The sequence below is a fragment of the Callorhinus ursinus genome, unplaced genomic scaffold, assembly GCF_003265705.2.
Source record: "Callorhinus ursinus isolate GAN/ISIS: 27379988/994484 unplaced genomic scaffold, GSC_fseal_2.0 scaffold5, whole genome shotgun sequence".
In the NCBI taxonomy this organism is placed as follows: Eukaryota; Metazoa; Chordata; class Mammalia; order Carnivora; family Otariidae; genus Callorhinus; species Callorhinus ursinus.
Window position 1 is genome coordinate 39,498,013 of NW_027397067.1, and position 21,795 is coordinate 39,519,807.

Genomic DNA, 21,795 nt, shown 5'->3' on the forward strand with positions numbered 1-21,795 from the left:
AGAATAACCCAAGGAAAACAATAAGATGATCAAAGCACAACCGAATCCTTAAGATTTCCAAAGAAAGCAATCTGTGTAAACCCAGGGAACAACAGATCTCACCACCCCTATGAGCAGCCCTATGAATTCATGAGGCACCCTTAATCTCTACTACCTTTTCCTTCTGTAGACATGCAGCTTAATAAAAGTACTTCCTGCTAAACACTGACTTTTTTGGAGCCTGGGAATTCTAAAGGCAGCATTTGTCCAAAAATAATGATAATCACATCATCATCACCCTTTGGCATAACATTTAACACCACCACATATCTTTAGATAAATGTAAATGCAAATTGCTTCTTTACGGATAACATCTATTCTTAAAAACAATGCAATGATTCTTGATGGTGAAATTACAAATCATGTTTATTTTCCTTTTTAAATTTTTCTGTTTTCCAAATCTTCTAAAATGAGCATATATTACATTTTGAAACAGAAAAAAAAAATATTACTTTCAATGCAGTGAAAGAACTGAACAAAAGACAGATAAGTGTTTTGACCTAGATAGGAATTAAACCATTTTACACAACAAAAATAAAACAAAAGATTCATCTTCCTATAAATTGTATAAAGGGTATCCTTTTCATTAACATGGATTAAAACACTTTCAACAAAATCCACCAGGTGGAGCAAATACACAGCAATAAAAAAAAAAGTCCCAGAATTTTTTCATCATTTTTTTTTTTTTACCTCTAACAAACTCTCCCCTTCTATCTCTCCAGTTTATCAAAAGCTATGCACACACACTAAATTTGCCACATTTGTAAACAAATTCAAATGCACTCAAAAACGATTTTTAGCTACCATGGATTCCATTACAAATTTTCATTTCAAAACCGCTTTATTTGTTCAAATAATACCCAGCGCGGTATATCTGCTTTTTCACCAAGGTAAATTTTTTAATCAATGTTTTGCTCTGACCTACTGGCTTTCATCATGCATGCCCCTTCCCCACACAAACCAGGCAGAATAGAATTTAATGCTGTATATTCTTAAATACACTGAATAGTGGTTAAAACCTATAGACCTCAGCTCAATTCCTTTACTCTGTATGGAAATTTAACTTCTCACTCTGACTTTTTATTACATGTATTCCTAACTGTATACACCAAAATCTTATTAAACTTTGAGAATACTGTGACTTTTTTACTCATTATATCACAACGTCCTGTCTTCATTCCTGATGCAGCCCATAGTTAGCAAGAGAATACGCTTTTTTCCCTTCTTTTTTCTAGAGGTAGTCACCTCTTCCCATTTTCTTCTTCCACAGATCCACTTTTTTCTTGCCATTTCACTCCACACTTACTGAGCACACTTGGCGCCAGGCACCAACCCCGCTTTCTTGTTCACATTTTCTTCTGTTAATTCCTGACGCCACCTGCAAACCACAACTTTCTCCATTCGCTTTTCAGAGTCCTCCAAGCTTTTCTCACATTATACACTCTCTGCTGCCAAGGCTTAATGCTACAAATAACACTAATATTACTCACATTCAAGAAAGCTCCAGTGCGGACAGAACTACCAAGAAGTTAGAGCTGGAAAGCGGGGTACCCCGCGTCTATCACATGGAGGAGGACACCAGTGAAGAACACTGCCTGTGGCTTAAAATATACTTATATATATTCTTTTTTCCTATTTATATGGATGTGGAAAAGAGAAATGCTCTGAAAGAAATGCACCAGGCTGATACATAAATAAACACGCACATGCCCGAGGATACACATAACACTTCCGGCAGAGCTGTTTATGCTAGTGCATAACAGACCACGGTGAGGCCAGCTCCCTCACAAGATGCATGGGGCTAATCCAATTATTTAAATGATCATATACTTTTCACTGGAGTGGGATATAAATACATAAAATACTGACATTACCTCCATAAGTACAGTGCGAAAAGGAAGTTTTTAGAATCATCCCTACCAAACTCTTCCCTCACAAAAGCCGATTCCTTTCTTCTTTGCAAAGAATGGAATCAATTCCCTGGAGCTGCGCTGGTGCACAAGGCAAAGGTACACGCTGCCCTCTTTATCTACCCATAGCTCCCGTTAGCATTAATGGCACGCACATTTGTGCATCAGAAGGGTAAATGCCCTTAAGTCTGCATGACAGAATCTGCATGAAGTAGTTGGAAAAACCAAATCAGGGCACATGTAGTCACACTTTCGCCTCCCTTTGCAGGAAACCCCACCGCCGCCACCACCTCTGCTCCCCCAACCCACCGTGCGGACATTTCATCAGCCCACACCGTAGATAAAGAACCTGCTGGATTTCCTCTTGGTAAGATAACATCTTGTTATACTCTGGGGATCTCCCAAATAGCTCCATCTCCAAGCATTCCTAAGAAAATTTATCCTATACTATCCTCAAATTGGCCACACACCGCTGTCCAAATATTATTTGTCGGCCACCCCCAGCTTCATCGAAGGGTGTGGCTCTTCCCACAGCAAACGCTCAAGTCCATGTTCAAGTTCCAAGGACAGGAAAAAAAAAAAAAAAAAAAAACCAACCTTAAAAGTTCTATCCCTTTGCTTAAAGATGAACTGTCCTCGTGGACAGATTAAGGTTCTAAAAACTGCCTCATCAAAACAACCTCTGAACTACTAGTTCTACACTGAGCTACTCCTGAGTCTGACCTAAAAGGGCAACTCACGGAGGACACGCTATAACAGGAATTAGGAAAACAAGAACCCATTAACTAAGCCCAGTTCTCCCCTGGTTAATATCTGTTGCCGTTGACAGAGACAATGTTTCAGAGCAAGGCCAGAGTGTAAAATGAAAGAGCCAGATTTTTAAATTCATTTAAAAAAAAAAAATTAAGTGTATCTGTCAGTGTAGTCCAGAAGGAGAGAGCAGGGACACAGCACTGGCAGGAACCTCAAATTCCTGACCAAACCCTCTTCCACACAATGCCTCCAGAAAGAAAGGAACCCAGGGCGGGAGCCAGCCTGACGCTGGCGGACAGACAGGGCTGGCCTTGCAGGATGTCAGAACGCCAGGCGGCTGCAAGAGATACTGGGTGTTCACACACTCTCAGGCTGACTGTTTTGCTCTTCAGGTAATTAAACAAGGAAGCAGGGCTCTGGGTATGAGCCTGACCCTGAAGCTGGGGCTCCATGGTTCTGCATATCAACTTCCGCAAGAACTGCCCGGGGCATCAACAGAACATTCTCCTCTCACTCTCTCTCGTTTCCTTCTCCACCTCTTCCTAAAGCTGACCCAGAAACAAATCCTCCCTACAAAAACATCCATAGAAAGGTCTGAGTCTATTTGTAATAAAAACCTCTGTGCTGTTGCTGTTCCCGGTCACTACCCACCCCCCCCTTTTAAAAAGCCAAAAATTAACCTAATGCAGGAACTCCGTAAAAATTTATACATAGCAAATCGGTGCAAAACACTGCTGTCTTAATTAAGATGGGTTATTCAAAGAAAATAATACCCAAATAATAACCCTGTTTTCTTTAGCCTGTGTGCTTGATTAAAGTGTAAATCTGCAAATCCAAAAAAAAAAAAAAAAAAAAAGCTCCCCAAGAAACGATTTTGATAGTCCGGTTCACAAATTAAACATTTGTTGTGTTGTACAATTGTTATTTTCAGTTTTGGTAATGGGCATTATGGCAAGTAAATACCACCTATGATCTGGTTTAGTATGTTTCTTCAAAAATCTCAAACAAAACTATATTTGTATACAAAGAAAGTCACCATTAAAAATCAGGAATATAAAAAATATCCCTCAAAAGAAAGTGGTACACTTATACAAACACACACAAACACACACACATTAAGCAATGATTACAATCACATAAATAATATATTCTTCCTTCATCTCAAAATCCATAGAGTAAAATATTGGCTGAAAGAGACAGAGACCAAAGGAGAGAGGAATACAAAAGCATGCCTGCTTGTCTGTGTTCAACACAAAGAACATTAAATGAAAACAACTGGCATGCTGCCAAATTCCTATAGAGGCAAAGAGATTCAAATAAATTGATTTCACGCATCACACTGACCTGGGATCAGTGCGCAGTGTTACAATAAGCTCAAAGCTCCATGTGGGGTAAAGCCCATTAATGCTATCAGACCCCTCAAACATGACCAAGAGAAACTAAATATAAATGCAGAAGCTCTCAAAAACCAGCAATTTTACTTGAGAAAATAACTTTTCTCTTTTCCTAATAAAGATAACCAATATTTAAGGGTGCACAGCACCATTTAAATTAACTTTAAAAAAAATCACTTTTTTAAAATACAAATGTAGCTACTGAGACCCATACAGCATCTACAAATTGGAACTTCATCAGTATGTCACCCCATGATATGAACACAAATACACACACCACCCTGCAACAGAAGTTTCTTCTGTCATAATTGTCTCCCATGCTATTCCCCTTGCATTTTTAAGACAGCTAATGGATCTTTTTTTAATTATTATTTATGACAACTACTGGACCCTTCTTAGTATTTTCCTTTAGTGGCTTCTAAGAGCAAGCACTCCCCAGCTGTCCTAAATCCGCCCACGCCTCACAAAGGCAAGCATTACAGGAGACCAACTTCAAACCAGATTCTAGAGGACCAGGCGTTATGCCTAGTTTGGATATGCTTCAAAACAATGGGGGGAAACATAGCAGCGTTTTGCCTTTACCAGCTTCTAGCTAAGCTGGGGGCTGTCCCCTCGGCATCATTCCCACTTCCCTGCTCCCCCGAACCCCACAGATCAGTCTCCTCGTGACCCTCTCCCCCTACCCCCCTCACCCCCGCACAAACTCAACACACAGACCAGACTCTCTGGCGCCACCTCAGGCCGTTCTCACTTAGAGCCCCAACTGTTCAACCTCACATAGTTCTTTACTTTTCCTGTCTCCAAATTACAACCCCAGGAACCCAATGGATTCCAGGTGTTCGCAAATTTAAAGTATATGATTTCTGTTCTTCTTTACTTCTTAGGTCAACTGGAGTCTGAACCTTCTATTTCTATATACCCATTACCATTACAAAAAGGAAGGAAAAAAACTAGAAGAAAAAGTGTCAATTGCCACATAAAAAAGAAAACCCAATAGCTATCCCAACAGTTATAAAATATATAAAATATATATAAATAGTGTGTGTGTGTGTACACCCATCATTTTTTTTAAGGATGTATGCACACACACGGATAGGAAAGACAAAGAACTCAGCATGGCTAGATGCTATCCAGTGTTTGCATAGGATAACAAATAAAATGCATTCAGTCATTTTAAAATGTGTGTCTTTGTCATGCATTTTTGCTTTCAATATGGACCCTCCATGCTGCCAAGGTTCAGAGCCAGCGGGTCCCAGACAGAACCCATGCAACCACAGGAAGATATGACTGTAACAGGCTGGGGGAGGGTGAAGACCAGGACCCTCTGGATCTGCAACATACGTTCAAGTTTTTCAACCCAACGGCCTTTGCAATTTGTAATCTGCACCTTAAGTGATTTTATCATATTATTAAGAGCTCCCATACAGACACATGAGGCAAAAATTGGTTAGATCCTCTTTTAAAAGAAGTGCTTTCTTCTGATGGAAGATGAAAAGGAACAAATTCCCCAGCAGGGGTTGCTGGTGTTGTTGTTGTTACTATTATTATTATTAGTTTCCTTTAGGACAGGGACCCCTTTCTTTCTATTTTTAGACTTCAGAAGTCTAATCAACCAAGATGTGAGTTCACAAAAAATTAATTTTTAGTAACAATATTACATGAGCTAAGAAGATAGAGCAGAGAGATGGCTCGACTACTTAATATAACTGAATTCCTTGCCTTCTCTCTTGACTCTGTCTCTAATTACTGGAAAAGATCATCCTAAGATGAAGAATGAAAGGGAATGGGAATGAAAGGATGAGAAACACAGAGGAACTAAATCACCATTTAGGCTACCTCAAAGGATTCTGTAATTACACGGAAAATTATTTCATTTTCTATGGTCTTTCAAAAACAAAAACAAAAACACCCTCATTTGCCAACACCTTCTTGGAAACTTACAGAACAAGCCACTAAGTATTTGTAGGAATTCCAAGAGTAGATACTGTGGGGTGGGCACCAGCAGCAATACTTCCAGAACCATGGCCACAGATGGTAAATATTTTGCTACCTCTCTTTTCCATGTAGTCAGTCAGGCAGGCAGTCAAAGAACTTCAAACATCCCTTCCCAATCACTCGAGTGCCAACCAGTATTACACAACATCTGTGTTAACTCTCAACTTTTTCCTGGCACCGTTTATCTTTAATCGTCTGCACTTCTGCACAAGCCCACTAACCCGAAAACTGAGCTGGCTACAGGAGGCATCAACTCTCTGGAACCCATAATTCAGGGTTCTCCTTAATTTTGAAATGTTGCAGGCTTTAAGAAGTCCCTTGCCAAATGGTAATAACATACTTAGTTGAGAGTTGCTGTTTTCCTACAGTTAGATTTTTTTTTTTTTTAATGTGCCCATGGACATGAATTCTGCTTAGGAAGTAACATTCACCTAAAAGTTAAAAAAAAAAAAAAATCTAAATCAATCAGAAGAAATAATAAATTGAAAAGCACTTTCTTCCCCCTCTTTAGTCAACAAACTGTTTCAGAACACACCATCTCAAGTTACAATAAACACAGAAATCATGGCATAGCTTTTACTCTTTAACTCCAAGTATTGCTCAGCTTATAACAGATGTATTATGAAACATGGCAAGAAGCACTGCAACAAGAAGAGGGTGGGAAAGAAATTTGGTACTTGATCATTTGAGATCTTGAGACCCAAAGCTATCAAACAAGGGCTCCCACAGCCAGGCTGATAGATCCCCACCCAATCCCACACCCGAAGACTTCAAAGACATTTTTTTAAAATATAGAATACAAATTATTTATTAACAGGCACTAGAAGAAATAAAAAGAAAAAATCTCACAATTATAATTTATTGGGAAAACAATAAATTTCTTTTTTTTAAGTAAATGGCAAAATCAAAATATTTGTCTGTTCCTTACCTTGACAATATTCAAAGTTCCCTTTTTTCCGGCAGTCACCTATTACTAAACTCAGTGCTCTCCAAGTGTTTCTTTTGACAGATATCATTCTCCACCAATCGCTCTGCTAATTTCCTCTCTCCTTTTCTGACTGGGACAGATATTATGTTCACCAGCCCAGAGATCAATCTTTTCTATTGACAACAACAAAGGGAAAAAAAATGCATATATCACAACCAGTCTGAAGTATCATACCCGTCCACTTACACGATAATACTAGACCAGTTTTGTTTTGTTTGTATTAAGAAACAGACACAAACTCTTCTAAATTTTCGAAGAATCCAAGACAATCCCCATGTTCTCAGTTCCTATAAGGACATGCTCTAAAGGACTCTTAATTCTCCAGTCATCTGACTCAAAGCTAGACACATTCTGAACCTGACAACTCCTTTTCCTTTAAATTGGTTTAAAACATATGCACATCAATACCTTAAAAGAATGTGTTAGCTTTTACCTTGTTCAAAAAAAAAATTAATCTGTCAGCTATTATGTTTTCTTTAGAAAATGCTTTGAAACATTACGTTTATTTTATTGTATGGAATTTTACATGCAAATTAAATTCTATTTCAAAACAAAGTGGTATCCATAGTGCTTCACCATTCTGAAATTTAAACATTGCCATTATTAGCTAAAAGAGTCTAAAACAACTGCTAATAGTCACAAATAATCTATGGAGTCAACTAGTTTTAAAATACTAGTAACAACAATTATTGGTGAATCATTTTACCAAATCAACAAACTTCTTCTACTTTCTCTTTTTCTCTAAAGAAATCCAAATTTTCTCATTTTTCCTGCTAGATTTGGCAGCTTTAGAATTCATTCATTCATCCATTCTCAAATATTTATTGAGTGCCTATTACTCACTATTACTACAACTATGTGTAGAAAAAGGTATCACTATTTAATTCTAATAGTTTATGAACTATAACTCAAGTACAATCATACGCACATAAGGGAGGAACTCAGTAAATGTAAAGGAATAAAGATTTATAAAAGCAGTCTCAAAAAGTATTACTGAAGCTGTTGCTATTACTCTTTTAAGGAGCCAAAGTACTCCCTAGAAATTAAAATTGGTGAATATACTCTGATGTATATAAACAAGCAAATTTTACTTAAAAAATAAAAAATCAATGTCCTTTATAGGCCACATTATGATTCTGTATCATGCAATCAGTTGTTCCTTATTTCTTATGGTAAAAATTAAATAAACATTTAGGAAAAATACAGTAGTAGGCATTTCTTAGCTGAGATTGCCTTGAGACTCAGCAAAGATCACTAAAGACAATCAGCTGAAACTTGTGAACATTACCAGGTAACCTAATAAATGATAAAGCAAAGATTTCAATAAGAAAATGACCAAAATACATGGGTATGTGTACACGTATGTAAACAGTCAAATACCAGAGGTGAGGTGGGGTGCAAGGGAGGGAGACTGAAAGTAAATACATCTAGATGTCAAACGATTATTTCTGGAAGATGGAAATAGGGGTAATTTTCTACACAATCCTATTTCCAATGTTTCTATACTAAGGTAAAAACATTTTATAAATAGAGAATAAACAAATATTATGGGGAAAAGAAGAAAATAGAAATTTTTTTCGATGCAATGATATTTTGTAATATTTTGTGCTTCAGCAACCACCAACAAAAGACATCAGAGAAACGGATAAAAGTGGATCTTGCCAGTGTGGGCCATAGTTAATGTCTCCACTGAACAAATGAAAGAGGCAAAGCACATACAAATCCCCTAGAGTCTGTTTCTTCCTTCTCATGGCTGCTAAATAGCACCTAATGTCTAGATTTATTAATAAAAAAGGTGTAGAAGATCTGTTTTGAGGCACATAAAATTACAATGTGGATAAACTTCCTTTGAAAGATAAATTTCTCAATTATAAATGATTCCCCCTCCCCCATGCAGAATATATTATTTCACTTTTTAATTTGTGTCTACTTTAATCAGAGCATGCTAAAGTGAATGGAGAAAAGTTGGCAGGAAGGTAGTGTTACAAAATATTTTAAATGTGCATGTTTATAAATTCTTAAATGTTAACATGGCATAGAAATACACATTCAAATAATATACAATGCGAACCTAAAGTTACCCATGAGGATTTTCCCCACTTAACTAGTTTACATATGAAACACTGTATCACAACCAATAGAGTGACCCCCCCCAAAAAAAGAAGCTAATATTTAATTTTTTTTAAATAATGACTTTGGAGTATTAAGTTTGTGTTTTATACATCCAACACATTACAAAATGAAATAATAATAAGTAATGGTACTGAACACTATAAAATACACACCCAGATAGCAGTGATACATATCCCACACTAAAGTCTGTATCCCCCCACAAATGACAGTAATATGTCTCTCTCTTTAATAATTGCTTTGTTCGGATCCTCAGCTCTCCAGTTTGTTAAACACCATGATGAGGGGAACATACACCGAGAAAAGTTTAAAAGCTAAACTCCACCAAGGGTAGAATGCCTCAAACAATTTGTAGTTCTACAAGAGTGTTATTAAAAAGGCTCAACATGTTGTATTACCATGGAAATTGTGGAAAACATACATTCCCAAACAAATATTACTTTTTCTCAATGGTATGAAGTAATGAAAACCACATGTGTAAATCTGCGATCCGTGCAGTAGTTCAAGCTGCCGCTAATAGAAAATACAGAAAGTGAACTCTGCTATATAAAGGATTCTTGTTACAGAAATATAATGTGAAAACCAGATGCAGGCAGAAAACCTTAATCACAGATGGGAATGTAATCACTGGCATACAGAATACTTTTTTGATCAATCTTAACCATATGCACAATGTATTTATTTTCTAAGGAATGCAATAACTTGAGAGAACCTTCTATTTGAATTCAGTTAACCTCATATTTATAATGCTTTTATCTTACTCCCCCATCCCTTCAATGTGTACACAGAGCCAAGGTTTTAAAAGGAAGAGTTGCTAGCCTTGGCAAATCATTCTTGTATCAGTTTATCTTTCAAAAATTTAATAGGATGTAAAGACTACACACATCAGAATCAACCTCAAAAGAGACCAAGTGCAGTCCCCCATTAGAGTTTCTCAGTCCCCGCCAGGAATCCCTCCACTGCCTAAACACATTTCTCTAGAGAATCAGGTCAACATTTGGGGTAATTTTTCCTTTGGTCAATAATATGCATATAGTTATTCCACAAATGAACCTTTTTAAACACACTTCCTTATCAACCTGGATTGAATCAGACCTTAACTTTTCTCTTTCATAAAAACATTTTATAGCAATAAAGATTGCTCCATTACATTAATAAAAATACAATTAGTTTTGTATTCCGAGGGGAACCATCACAAAAGGAACCTGTTACATCATATCTGACTTAGAAAAGATTATCTTAATAAGTACAGTCCCTGACACTGGATTGGAGCTTACCTTTGTCAAAGCCTCCATGATCTCATTGGTAGGACAATCCTGCTTCATCCCCCTGATCTGAAGTAGTGAACCAAGCACCACGTATGCCACACTTTAGGACACTCAATTTCCAACAGGAAGTGATTGGGATGTTATGTTATTTGGGTGTCCCTCATCATAGGTCACATGAACTCAACTTCAATATCCCAGTTACACAAGCTTCCTTAAGCTTCCATGACAAATTCAACCAGATTCTCCTCCTCTCTCCTAACTACTCATCCCCTGATACACCCACAGAAACACACAGTCCTCAGTCTTGTGCCATTCAGGTGTTCAAGACCCTCCATAATTTGGCACTAAGCTACATTTTCAGCCTCTGTTCCAACCACGCCCTTCCAGGATGGAGTTCTTTGCGGATAACACCCCACCCCCCCACAGAATGCATCATCTCATCTTTATCGCTTTGTCCATCAACCTCAGGCCTCTTCCTCAGACTGCTGCATGCCCAGCTCCTTCTCAGACTCAGGTTTCATTTAAGTATAACCTTCTCAGAGATGATTTTCCAGCCACCCAAAACAAAGTCTCACCAACACCACCAGCACCCTCATCATTCTAACACTGATGTTCAACTGTCATCACTGTATTTAACACCATGTGGAATAACCTTATTAACATCTTTATTGTCTGTCTCCCTCCCCCATCCCTAAACTGTGAGCTCTAAGAGAGCAGTGGTCTTGTCTGTTTTGCTCATGATTCTATCCCCCATACTTAAAACTGTATCTGGCACATAGTAGTAGCCCAAAGAAAAAGAATAAAACAAATGAAATCCACCTACTGAAATGCTATAAAGCCCGACTCAATCACTGTGGTCTTCATAGACCTTTCCCTGACCACTCCTGGGTCCATGATCACTTTCTCTTCTTTAAATTGATGGCATTTATGATCCAAATCAGGCTGAGCAGCCTTTCCTTGCCAGACATTGTTCACCCAAGCCCCTTCCCACCAGTACTGTACATACCTAGGCCTATATGGGAACCACCCAGGGCATCCTGGGCTGTGAGGGACACCATGATTAAGAACTGCAGCCTAAGTCCACACAACCTACAGGAGTAAATGCACTGCAGTGGTTTTTACACATAGGCTCATCTCCTAACTTTGTTTAGCGATTGAGTTTCCTGTTTTAAGAAAATGATCTTACCTTAGTCTCTCTCGTTATGCCTTCAGACCTCCCCTGATGCACTTTACTCATTCTATTGCAAGGGCCACGAGGGAAGGGGGCCATGTTTATTCAACGGTCTTCATAGCCAGCGCCTAGCACAGTGCCTGGCTCACAGAAGGTGTGCACTCAGCAGTTACTAAATAAATGATAAATACTATCGAGTCTTTCTTCAAGCCCTTTTCTCTAACAGTGATAAAGCATTATTTTAGAATCCTTCAAATACTACTTTATGGAATAAATTAATCAGAAGGCAGGTGTATGATTTGTTTTTAGGGTCAAATCGGCAATGCAAGATGACCCATGAGTTAACCAACCAGGGAATTTTAAATAGAAAGCAGCTCTTAAATACCTCCTCTCTGTTACAGATATAATTTAATTTCCAATAAAACAAAATATCCTAAAATGACTGTGGCCTACACATACTAACCACTTAAGAGCCCACTGCATACATGTTCTGGCGGGCTGGAATCTCAGCTTTTATACTTACTTATCAGCTATTTGACCTTGGACAAGTCACTTAACCTCTCTAAGCTTCAGATGTAAATCTCTAAAGTAGGATAGTAATACCTAACTTACCAGGATGATATGAAGATAAGAGAGAATACTTATAAAGTGTCTATCTTAGGGCCCCTAGTGCAAGCACTGTTTTATCCCATGGGCTCAGAGCCTATCATCGGATAGTAGAAAGCTGGTAATGCCTATTCTAATATTATGGTTTAAAGCATTAAAATAAAAGCATTAGATCACTACTCAAAAATGACCTAGTACAATAATTTTTCCTTTTTGAAAGTCACTACTGTACGAATAGTGATAAAAATATTTATGATCAGTCAACAGTTCCAAAATATGTGGAACTAAACCACAGGTCCTAAAACATTTTGCAGTAAAAAGGAAAAAATACCACAAACTAATGTTTTGTGATTTAATTTTTTTTTTTTTTAACTCCTCTAATTTCATCTGTGGCAGATCATCTCTGGGGGATAAGAGAAGAGAGAATCAATTATTTCCAAAGACTGATTTCTCCAAATAAAGGCATCTATTCCATGCTGGCAACTTTCACGTGAAAGAAAAATGGAACTTAGAAAAGTGTCTGCGTTCATGGCAGATGGTCACACATCGCAGAAAGGAGGTGTACAATCGTCCTGCGGCAGACATGGTCTGGCTGCTGCCGCTCCTCATCAGTTAACATCTCTCTCCCCCCCCTTTTCTGCCTACTGCACCCCCCACCCTGCCTCAGAAACTTACAAAACTGTGGTATTTTTTATATTCTAAACAGTAACTTTTCTTAGTAACAAGTCTTGATAATTTTCCATTTTAACTTTAGTATAATTCCCACCTGCAGTCTGTGTGGTTGGCCCTGTTCATGGGCGAAAATTCCTAGGTGGTAGGATTTGAAGACTTCAGGAGAGTGGTACTGAGTTCTAGAACAGAGAAGCCTGGGAGTCAGAGAACCTAGGTCGGGACCTTGCCCCAGCACACATGCAGAGTGACCTCCGGCAAGCAATGAAGCCTTTCCGAGTGATTTACAAAAAGAGTTCCCTTCCAGGTGAGGTTTAATTGAGACAATATGTGAACCTCACTCCGAGAAGACCTCCAATATGCCTCCTCCCCATGCATATCTGTCCAAAACTGCTCCACCACCTTCGTTGAGAAACTGAAGTCTGCTCTTCTGAAATGATCTTGTCCAATGGAAATGTGAGCTGGAAGGAGAAAATGACACTTTTCACTCACTTCCACATTTGGAGTCCCAGAATTGTGGGGGGCAATGGATCTGTCATACTACCCAGTACCTTCCCTGGTTCTAAGGCGAGTTCATCAAGCAGCAGAGAAGTTGGGATCTCATACAATGACAGGGATCAGACCAGAAAACAGACCTGGGCCACCAAAGGACAGAAGACAGCCCCTGGCAACTAAGGGATAACCTAGGGGCATCTGGGAGAGGAGAAGCTGGGAGCCACTAACATGGTTTTTAGCCCTGTTGGGCCCCTGATCAAAGGACAGTTCCAGCTCATAAATGTCTATACACACAATATTTTCCTTACAATTTCAAGGGAGCTCATCCTTTACAAAAAGCACATTTGTGAACTTCAGGGTAAAGAAGTAAAATAAAACATGTAGAGATGTGCATATATGAATATGCAAGTGATCTGACCCCTTCACAGTTTGCCTGGAGCTGATGGTGCACCTGGGGTTCATTTTGTTTTGTTTTGGTTTTTTGGTTGCTGAAACTTACAAGCCAAACTGTAGCAGCAATAAATTGTACTTTCTATGATAAGAGAACACAATGAAAGGGAACATCAAACAGGGCCAGACTCTCCATTAAGTATTTGCTGAATGAAGGTGACAGAGCAGGAACATCCAGAGAGAAGAGAAGGTCCTACAGGGGGTTTCTAGAAGAGTGGTAGGCAGTTCCAGAGTGGTCAGGTCCAAGTCTAAGAATAAGCGAGACTTTATTAATGGTTACACTCCATACATATCACCTCATGGAATTCTCATGACAGCCTTATGAGGTCATGCCATGATTATCCAGATGAGAATTAGTTCCAGATGAACAGGGGGAGTAGAAGCAGATTCAACAAGTAGTACAGTACTTGGGAGTTAGGCCCCTTCCCCTCTACACTCCACACTGTCTTTGGCAGGGAAAAGAGAAGCATCACTTTGTCCCCAAAGGGCAGAGTCCCAGAACCAGTCAGTCCCAGCCTGATACTGCAGTCTCTAACTTTACAGTGAGTGAAACAGGTACAAGATTTACAAAAGGCTCAGAGGACCAAGGGGACATACAAGTCTCCTTCCAACCACCAAGACCCGGCCCCCACTTTCTTCCCCAAAGTAACTACTACGGTCAGATGCTTGTACATATCTTCACAAGTAGAAATGTATGTATACTTTTCTGGACAAATGTAGCATACTGTACAAACTGTTCTGCTCCCTGCCTCTCCCATTTCATCATATAGCTCAGGAATTATTCCATATCAACACATATAAAATGGTCTCATTCTTTTAAACACTATAAAATGATTTTTATGCTGAGGTCCTTTTTTGACTGCCTATGATTAATTCTTATCAAGCACAACTGACAACAGAGGAAAACAGTCTTAAAACATTCCATTCTGACAGATTTTATAACAAAACCACAAACTCCAAATTTGGTTAAATTTCAAAAAGTAGAAAAGAAAAAAAAAGGGGGGGAACACCTGGGTGGCTCAGTCAGTTAAGACTCTGACTCCTGATTGCGGCTCAGGTCATGATCTCTCGGAGTCCTGAGATCAGGCAGGCATCGGGCTCCCTGCTGGTCAGGGAGTCTGCTTCTCCCTCTTCCCCTCTCCCTCTACCCAACCCAACTCGTGCACGCGCATGCAACTCTCCCTCTCTCTAAATAAATTAAATCTTAAAAAAAAAAAAAAAGATTCTCACCCTGTCCTTCTGCCCCTCCCCAGTCAAATCAATCAAGTAAAAAGGAACCACCAGGGTGTCCTCAAATTAAATGATACTGGACAAAACAAGGCGAAATACCCTGAAATAATATTATCTAGATGAAGGAGACCTAAAAGTCCCCAAACTGGTAGACTGTTGTTGTTGTTTTTTTCAATAACTAAAATCGCTTAAATAGGGGAGATGATTAGCAAGCAACTTACTCATAAAGATTTAATACTGTCCTTTAACATATAAAAGGGATTCCTTTACTTTTCTAATAGGAGGCCTCTATTTTTAAAAAATCATGGTCCCTTATATAGGCAGTATTTTGTTTACCATGGGCTGACGGTAAAATAAATCAAAAGAAGTTTCCAATAACTCAACATTTTTGTGCTTTTATTTTCATTTTTGTTCTTTTAAAGTATATTTGAAAAACGTCATTGCAATGAAAGTATATGGTCTACGGACAACATTTGGGGTAACTCATGAACGACTGTGGGTTCAAAGGCCCCTTGAAATAACTCTCACTCCCCCTCCCCACAAAGTCTGGGACACACTGGTTTATAAGCACACCTCAGCTCTTTAATTAGCTCCTCCTGACTCCTTACTTTCTGTTCCCTGCCTTCTCTCCTCTCTATGATGTTAGGATTGAAAGAAGTTTCATAAATTATCCCGTAAATAAAAGTTCAGTGTCTGAAAAATGCAAAATAGGCTGCTCTGGTAGAAGGTTAAGGGTCAGACCCAGCCCACCTGACCACTTTCTATTCCCCCACCATGGCCCAGAGGTACCTACAGAAAAGGAAGGAATCTCAGAACAGGTTAAAATTCACGCAAGAAGCTAAATCATATAAGGCAGCCACATCCCAGAGAGATCAATAAAAATCCTCCATGCAACAACTACTCTTTAAGGAACACCTACCACTTGACAGCCCTATCACCATTTTCCAAAAGTAGCTAGACCACAGGAATCCCTGGGGCATGGATATACAAATGGGCTCTGAGGCTTCTTTCTGGAGGCTGTGCTTCTGAGTCACATGGGACTCTGGGTCTATGAGGAGTAGGGAAGCTGCTCCTTAAACATCCGAAGTGATTCTAAGTTCTTGCAAGCTAGGGGCGCCTGGGTGGCTCAGGTGGTTAAGCATCCAACTCTTGATTTCTTCTTGGGTCTCAGGGTAGTGGGATGGAGCCTGACATCGGGCTCTGTGCTCACTGGGGAGTCTGCTTGAGATTCTCTCTCTGCTCCACCCCCCCACATGTGAGCTCACATGCTCTCTCTCTCTCTCTCTCTCTCTCACACAAATAAATAGATCTTTTAAAAAAGAAATTAAAAAATTCTGGCAAACCAAGTGCATTGGACACCCACTCCAAGTTGTCAACTCTGCTTCCCTAAACTCACCCTATATCCAAGTTCTAATGATTATTCCTTTGCCATGCCTTTCACATCTGCCCCTCCCTCTCCCTCCCACAAACCCAATCCTGGTCATCCTGTTGCAGTATCTAAAACCTAAGCTGCTGCCACGAGCTTCCTGCTTGGCCTTGGCTTCCAGTCATCCCCCCATTCCGACCCATCTGACTGATCACAATCAAACCAACTCTTGAGAAACATGACTTTAATTGGATCCATATGGGGTTTCCCCTTGTCTAGCACAACTTTTTTTGTTTTTACCTTGGTTTTATTGAGATCTATTTCACCATGGTATCCTTTCTCCAAAAGAAGTCCAACTAGAAAATCTAATATATAAAGCAATTTGTCATAAAAGCAGAACTATTCTGGCTTCCCAGTGCTAAGACCAATGAACGGGTGTGAACCCAGGCCAGGCACCCTTCATGCCCAGTCCCACCCTGAGGGGTCCCATAGGACAGAGTTTTAAAAACTTCTGGCTGCCTCAGAAGTTAAAGGTTAAATCAAAATGCTTCATATCCAAGACACTGAGGATCTTCCTGCTTATTTGCCAATAATCACCCATGGGTCCTTTTTGATACAGCCACATTCTTCAATTTATTCTCTCTCCAACCCCACTCACCCTACCCCAACAGTCCTCCAAAAGCCTCTTCCACATCTGGCTTTCTGCACTCCACATTTCTACTTTATAACTGCCCACAAGCCCATTATAATAACTTAACTTTGATAAATCCTGTCTTAAGACAAGCTGAAATTCCAACTCACTCCCCCCTCTAAAAATCTAATTTACTATACCATTTAATTGGTTAAGCCATTAAGCCTCACCTCACCAGCTTATGTAGCAATTTTATTCGTCCTGAGTGAGTTTATCATTCAGTGGGAATTAAGTACACACAGAATTATATGTATACCCACTATACGTATACAGTATATGTGTATGCAAACCTACTACCTAGTCCATGTCTCCGTCTTAACACACTGCTTTACACATAGGAGATATTCATTAAATATTTATTAATTTATTAATTTACTTCTGATGGACAGCCAAGAGTAAAAATTTTTCTTTCAGATACTCGAAAAAGGGTCATTACTAGGACTACCCAAAGAGCATAGGCTTTTCTTTAAAAATAGGAAAATTGGGTTTAATGGATTGTTCATTTTACTGCTCTTCATTTATATTGTTCTATGATATTTTACACCCACTCCCTCTAGCCAACTCAAAGCTTGCCTTGGACAACTCAGTGGAGACGGTCACATTTATTTAGACCTGAACAGACCTACCTATCCTTATTTAAACAAAAGGATGTGAATTCATTGTCCACGTTTGTTTCCCATCAGAGGTCAAATGTGGATCTCATCTCTAAATAAATCTAGCTCGAGAGGAGAATGAAAATGTGTGACAGGTAGGCAAAGGGGTTAGGTGGGAAAGAATACTTGTCTGACACATGATAAAAGTTACAGAATCCTAACAGTCACTTAAAAAGAACGCTTTCACGGGAAAGAAGGATTACTATGTCAGTCTGATAAACACCACAGTTCCAGTCCCAATATCATCTGCTGTTCTTCCCAGCTGTGTTTGCTCATCACTGTGTACATAACATATGCATAGATTCAGAAAATAAACTAGCAGTCTTTCATGACCTGTCTTACAGCTCACATCTTCCTAGATCTTGAGGTTAGGGAAAGGAGTACAGTACATCTAGTTTTAACCATGAAGACCAACCCACTTTCTAAGACATTGTCTTCAGAGCACAACTTGCACCATGCTTACGACAACCACTGGGGGATGACTTTCCAACTACGGATATTCTCTTTGCCACGGGATGTGCGTTTGAAATGCTCTCTGTAATGCTGCTGTGCTGGTTCCCCGCCGCCCCCCCAACTCCACACCAGCATCTTCAGGTACCATGCCCTATCTACTTTCCTAATATCTCTTGTATTTCCTCCTTGAGTATCACCAGGGGCACTCCCCAAAAGTCTAGTGGAAGGGACTTCCCAAACACTCTTTATAACAGCATCAGACAGATCGTTTTCTCCCTGAGTGCTCTGCCCATTGCCTCTAGCTCATCCCTGCTCTGGGCTTGGCTTCCTCTCATATTATTAGTGCCTACCTAGCTCTTGAACTTCTTTAGACAAACTGCCATTACATCTCAGGGGATCTTCTCTCTAATTTCTCTGAAGCAATATTCAATACAGTCAAGTTAGGTACCAACTAAGAGCTCACTGCATACATACTTTGAAGACATTCTCCTTGGTGGCAAAAAAACAAGAACCACTTCAATTTGGCCTCTCACAAACCTTGACTGCCAACACACACATCTTCTACAACCTATGAAGCAACAGTAATTCCTGTGGCTTCCATTTGTAATGACAGATGAAAATAACACTATTTCCAAGTCCTGCCAATTGCAGATAGTCCTAGTCAACAGCAGAAGTTTCTACTACCATCTTGGATGATGACAAGGTGCTCTCCTTGGTCAAATCAGAAGTATAAGAATGCCACTGCCTCTAAGTTCCAAAGAAGTCCAGCTCTATGTCATTATTAACAATTTCACAAATTAGGATTAAACTTCCAAATAATGTCTAAACTGTGTACAAACTCAAGTATGAAATCAAAGTGTTACTGGTAATAATTGGGCTTTTAAAATCAATAGCAGACTATTTCTGCAGACAGTGCAACAGGACAATTTCAGTCTTTCTTACTTAAAAACTGATTCCTCACCAAATGATAATGTGTCCTTGTTCATTTAAATAAGCTGTTACTTACCAAGTTCTCTCCAAAAAATGGCTTAAAGAGGCCATTTTCTAAATTTCCAAGTGACTTACGTCCAAACCTTGAGAGAATGGGGTAGGGTGAATGCCTAGGAAGCACAACCAATCACCACCATGCTTTAGCTTCTAGTCCCTCACCTCTGCCTCCAAGCACCAAGTTGTTGTCCAGCAACCATGAGATGAAAGCATAAGGACTATTTTCCTTGAACAAAACCTGAAATTTTTAGTTCCTTCTCACTGCATAAACACTCATGCCTTCTTCATTCACCTTTTAAAAAGGTATAAATAAAATTGCAGACAGTCATCGAAGATCCAGGATGGCTGTGGAAAAAATGGCTCCCTGTTCTCAATGCCACTTCTTTATAATGGAGAAGAGCAAGGAGATAATGATGTTCTATACTGGTTCTATTTCCCAGTCATATGGAGACTAGGAGCGCCCCCGCCCCTACCCGCTCAGAATGAAAAATTAAGGATTTTTTTTTTCATTCACCTAACCATGGGAAGTTCTTGAAAGCCTACTCCCAGCATCACACAGAGACTCACACATATGAGAGCTGAGAAACCCAAGGATCACTGAATCTCCCTTCATTTCACTTCTGAAGAATTCACCAGAAGGGTGGCATGCATCCTGGGCCATGTAGCAAAACAGTGGCTGAACAGGAAAGGGAACCCCAGTTTACCCATTACTCTGGGGAATGCACACACACCGTGTCTTTCTTTTTACATTACATAACTACACCTCCAAGCTCCAAATGGTGCAGAATCCCTCTCCTCCTAAGAAATGACCAGGAAGTTGGACTTGGCTGAATTGGGAGATGTAGAGATCAAAATAACAGCATGACCAACTGAGTTGAGGGACACTGGGCAGAAGACAACTCGAGAGTGCCAGATGAGATCAAAAAGGGAATAGCCTGATTCCTCATGGCTTCAATGTAGGGCAGGAAGGTGGTATTCTGATGAGGGAATAGAATTTAGTAATGGAAAAGCCGGGATGTATTGAGGGCTACAGACTGGCATACTCTTGGGTGTGTCCAAGGATGGCTGTCAGCTGTGATTCCTAGGCGAGGGCAAGAAGAAAACAATGGATGCACGGATCATGGCTGTTAAGGAGACTATTAAGCCAGGTATTCAGAAAATAAGCCTCTAATTATTCCAACTCGGGAACAAAGTAGGTAATTGAGTTGGGGAACACAAGGAAATCTCAGTTTTCCATAGTGAGGCAAAAGGCCAAGCCAGGAGAGCAACTACATGCAGTCTTCGAAATGAAGTGAAATGCTGCTTTATAATTTACTTAAAAATCAGCGATGACAACGTAGGGGAGGGTGAACTCCAGGCTCATAGTAGGTCTCCAAGATGTGTCAGTTTCTCTTCTCTCTCCGAAGACCAACAACAACTAGGTGGCAGCCCTTGAAAGCCCAGAGCACACTCAGAAGTGGTCTATGACCCAGCTGTTAAAAGATTAATGAATCTAGTCAGTCAATCACATTCCCTAAGGCACTTAGAGGTGCTGAGATTGTGGGACAAATGGGAAATTTTTCCATTTGTGTGCTCATTCAACAAGATCTATATTCTCAAGGCCCTAGTCACCCAAAGAGTGATTTGCTTTAGAGAGCCCGACCAATATGAAATCTCTAAAACAAACACCTGCTTGATTCCCTCATGGACTGCATTGTGAGGTAATCTCAATTAGAACTATCAAAGTAGAGGGGCGGTTTAAAAGTAGGTCTCTTACAGTCCCCTGAAAAGGTTAGTGGTTCTCAGCGCCATTGACGGCTCAAACCTTCTTCAAACAGGAGGGTCTCATGCCTTAAACCTCAACCATGGGGCATTACTGCATCAGTGGTTCCCCTATCTGAGCCTGGACATCACGTTTTAAAGCCAAGAACATTTTGAAGAGTCGCAAGAGGCTCCCCGCCCCCCCACCAACCCACCGCCCCAGCCGTTGCCGCCTTCTAAGGTACTAAGGCATCAATGCTGAACGCAGCTTCAGCACAAAACAACTCATTAGAAGATCACATCCCAAAATGATGGGGCTGCCTCTGTGAAATAAACTTTTCTTACACCGATCTGTGATTCGGCACCATTTCTTGAGAATGGCAGAGTACTTGGTGCTGTGTCTCTGAAAGATATGCCAGCACAATATGTCACAATTTGGCTTCAAACTGGAAACTACGTTGCTTAAAAGCAGTATTCGTTGGCTGGTCGCATACATGGGATCACAGGTACACACACTCACTACTGTTCTTCAAACTACCACTTCTTTTCAGTTGGTGGTGCAGAGGACACATTGCATGTGTTAATATCCAGCCTCCTCCTGTGTCCCAATGTCTGTCTTCCCCTTAATCCATCCTGGAGATACTCTGAGTTTAGCTGTGCAGAGTGTGTCTGGCCATTCAAGTGTGAAGCCACAAAGCTACATAGCCTTCAAGTGATCCTAAGCGATGACCACGTCTCAACCTGGACAAATTACTATAGCCACAAGTCAACCCAACAGCAATGTGGATAGAGTCAACATTGAACCCA

General features: G+C 39.9%; 1 protein-coding gene across 1 annotated transcript in view; it reads right to left on the reverse strand.

Annotated features, from left to right (window-relative positions):
• The window catches only part of RUNX1T1 (RUNX1 partner transcriptional co-repressor 1), a 131,706-nt gene that overhangs the window by 106,619 nt on the left and 3,292 nt on the right, over positions 1 to 21,795 (reverse strand).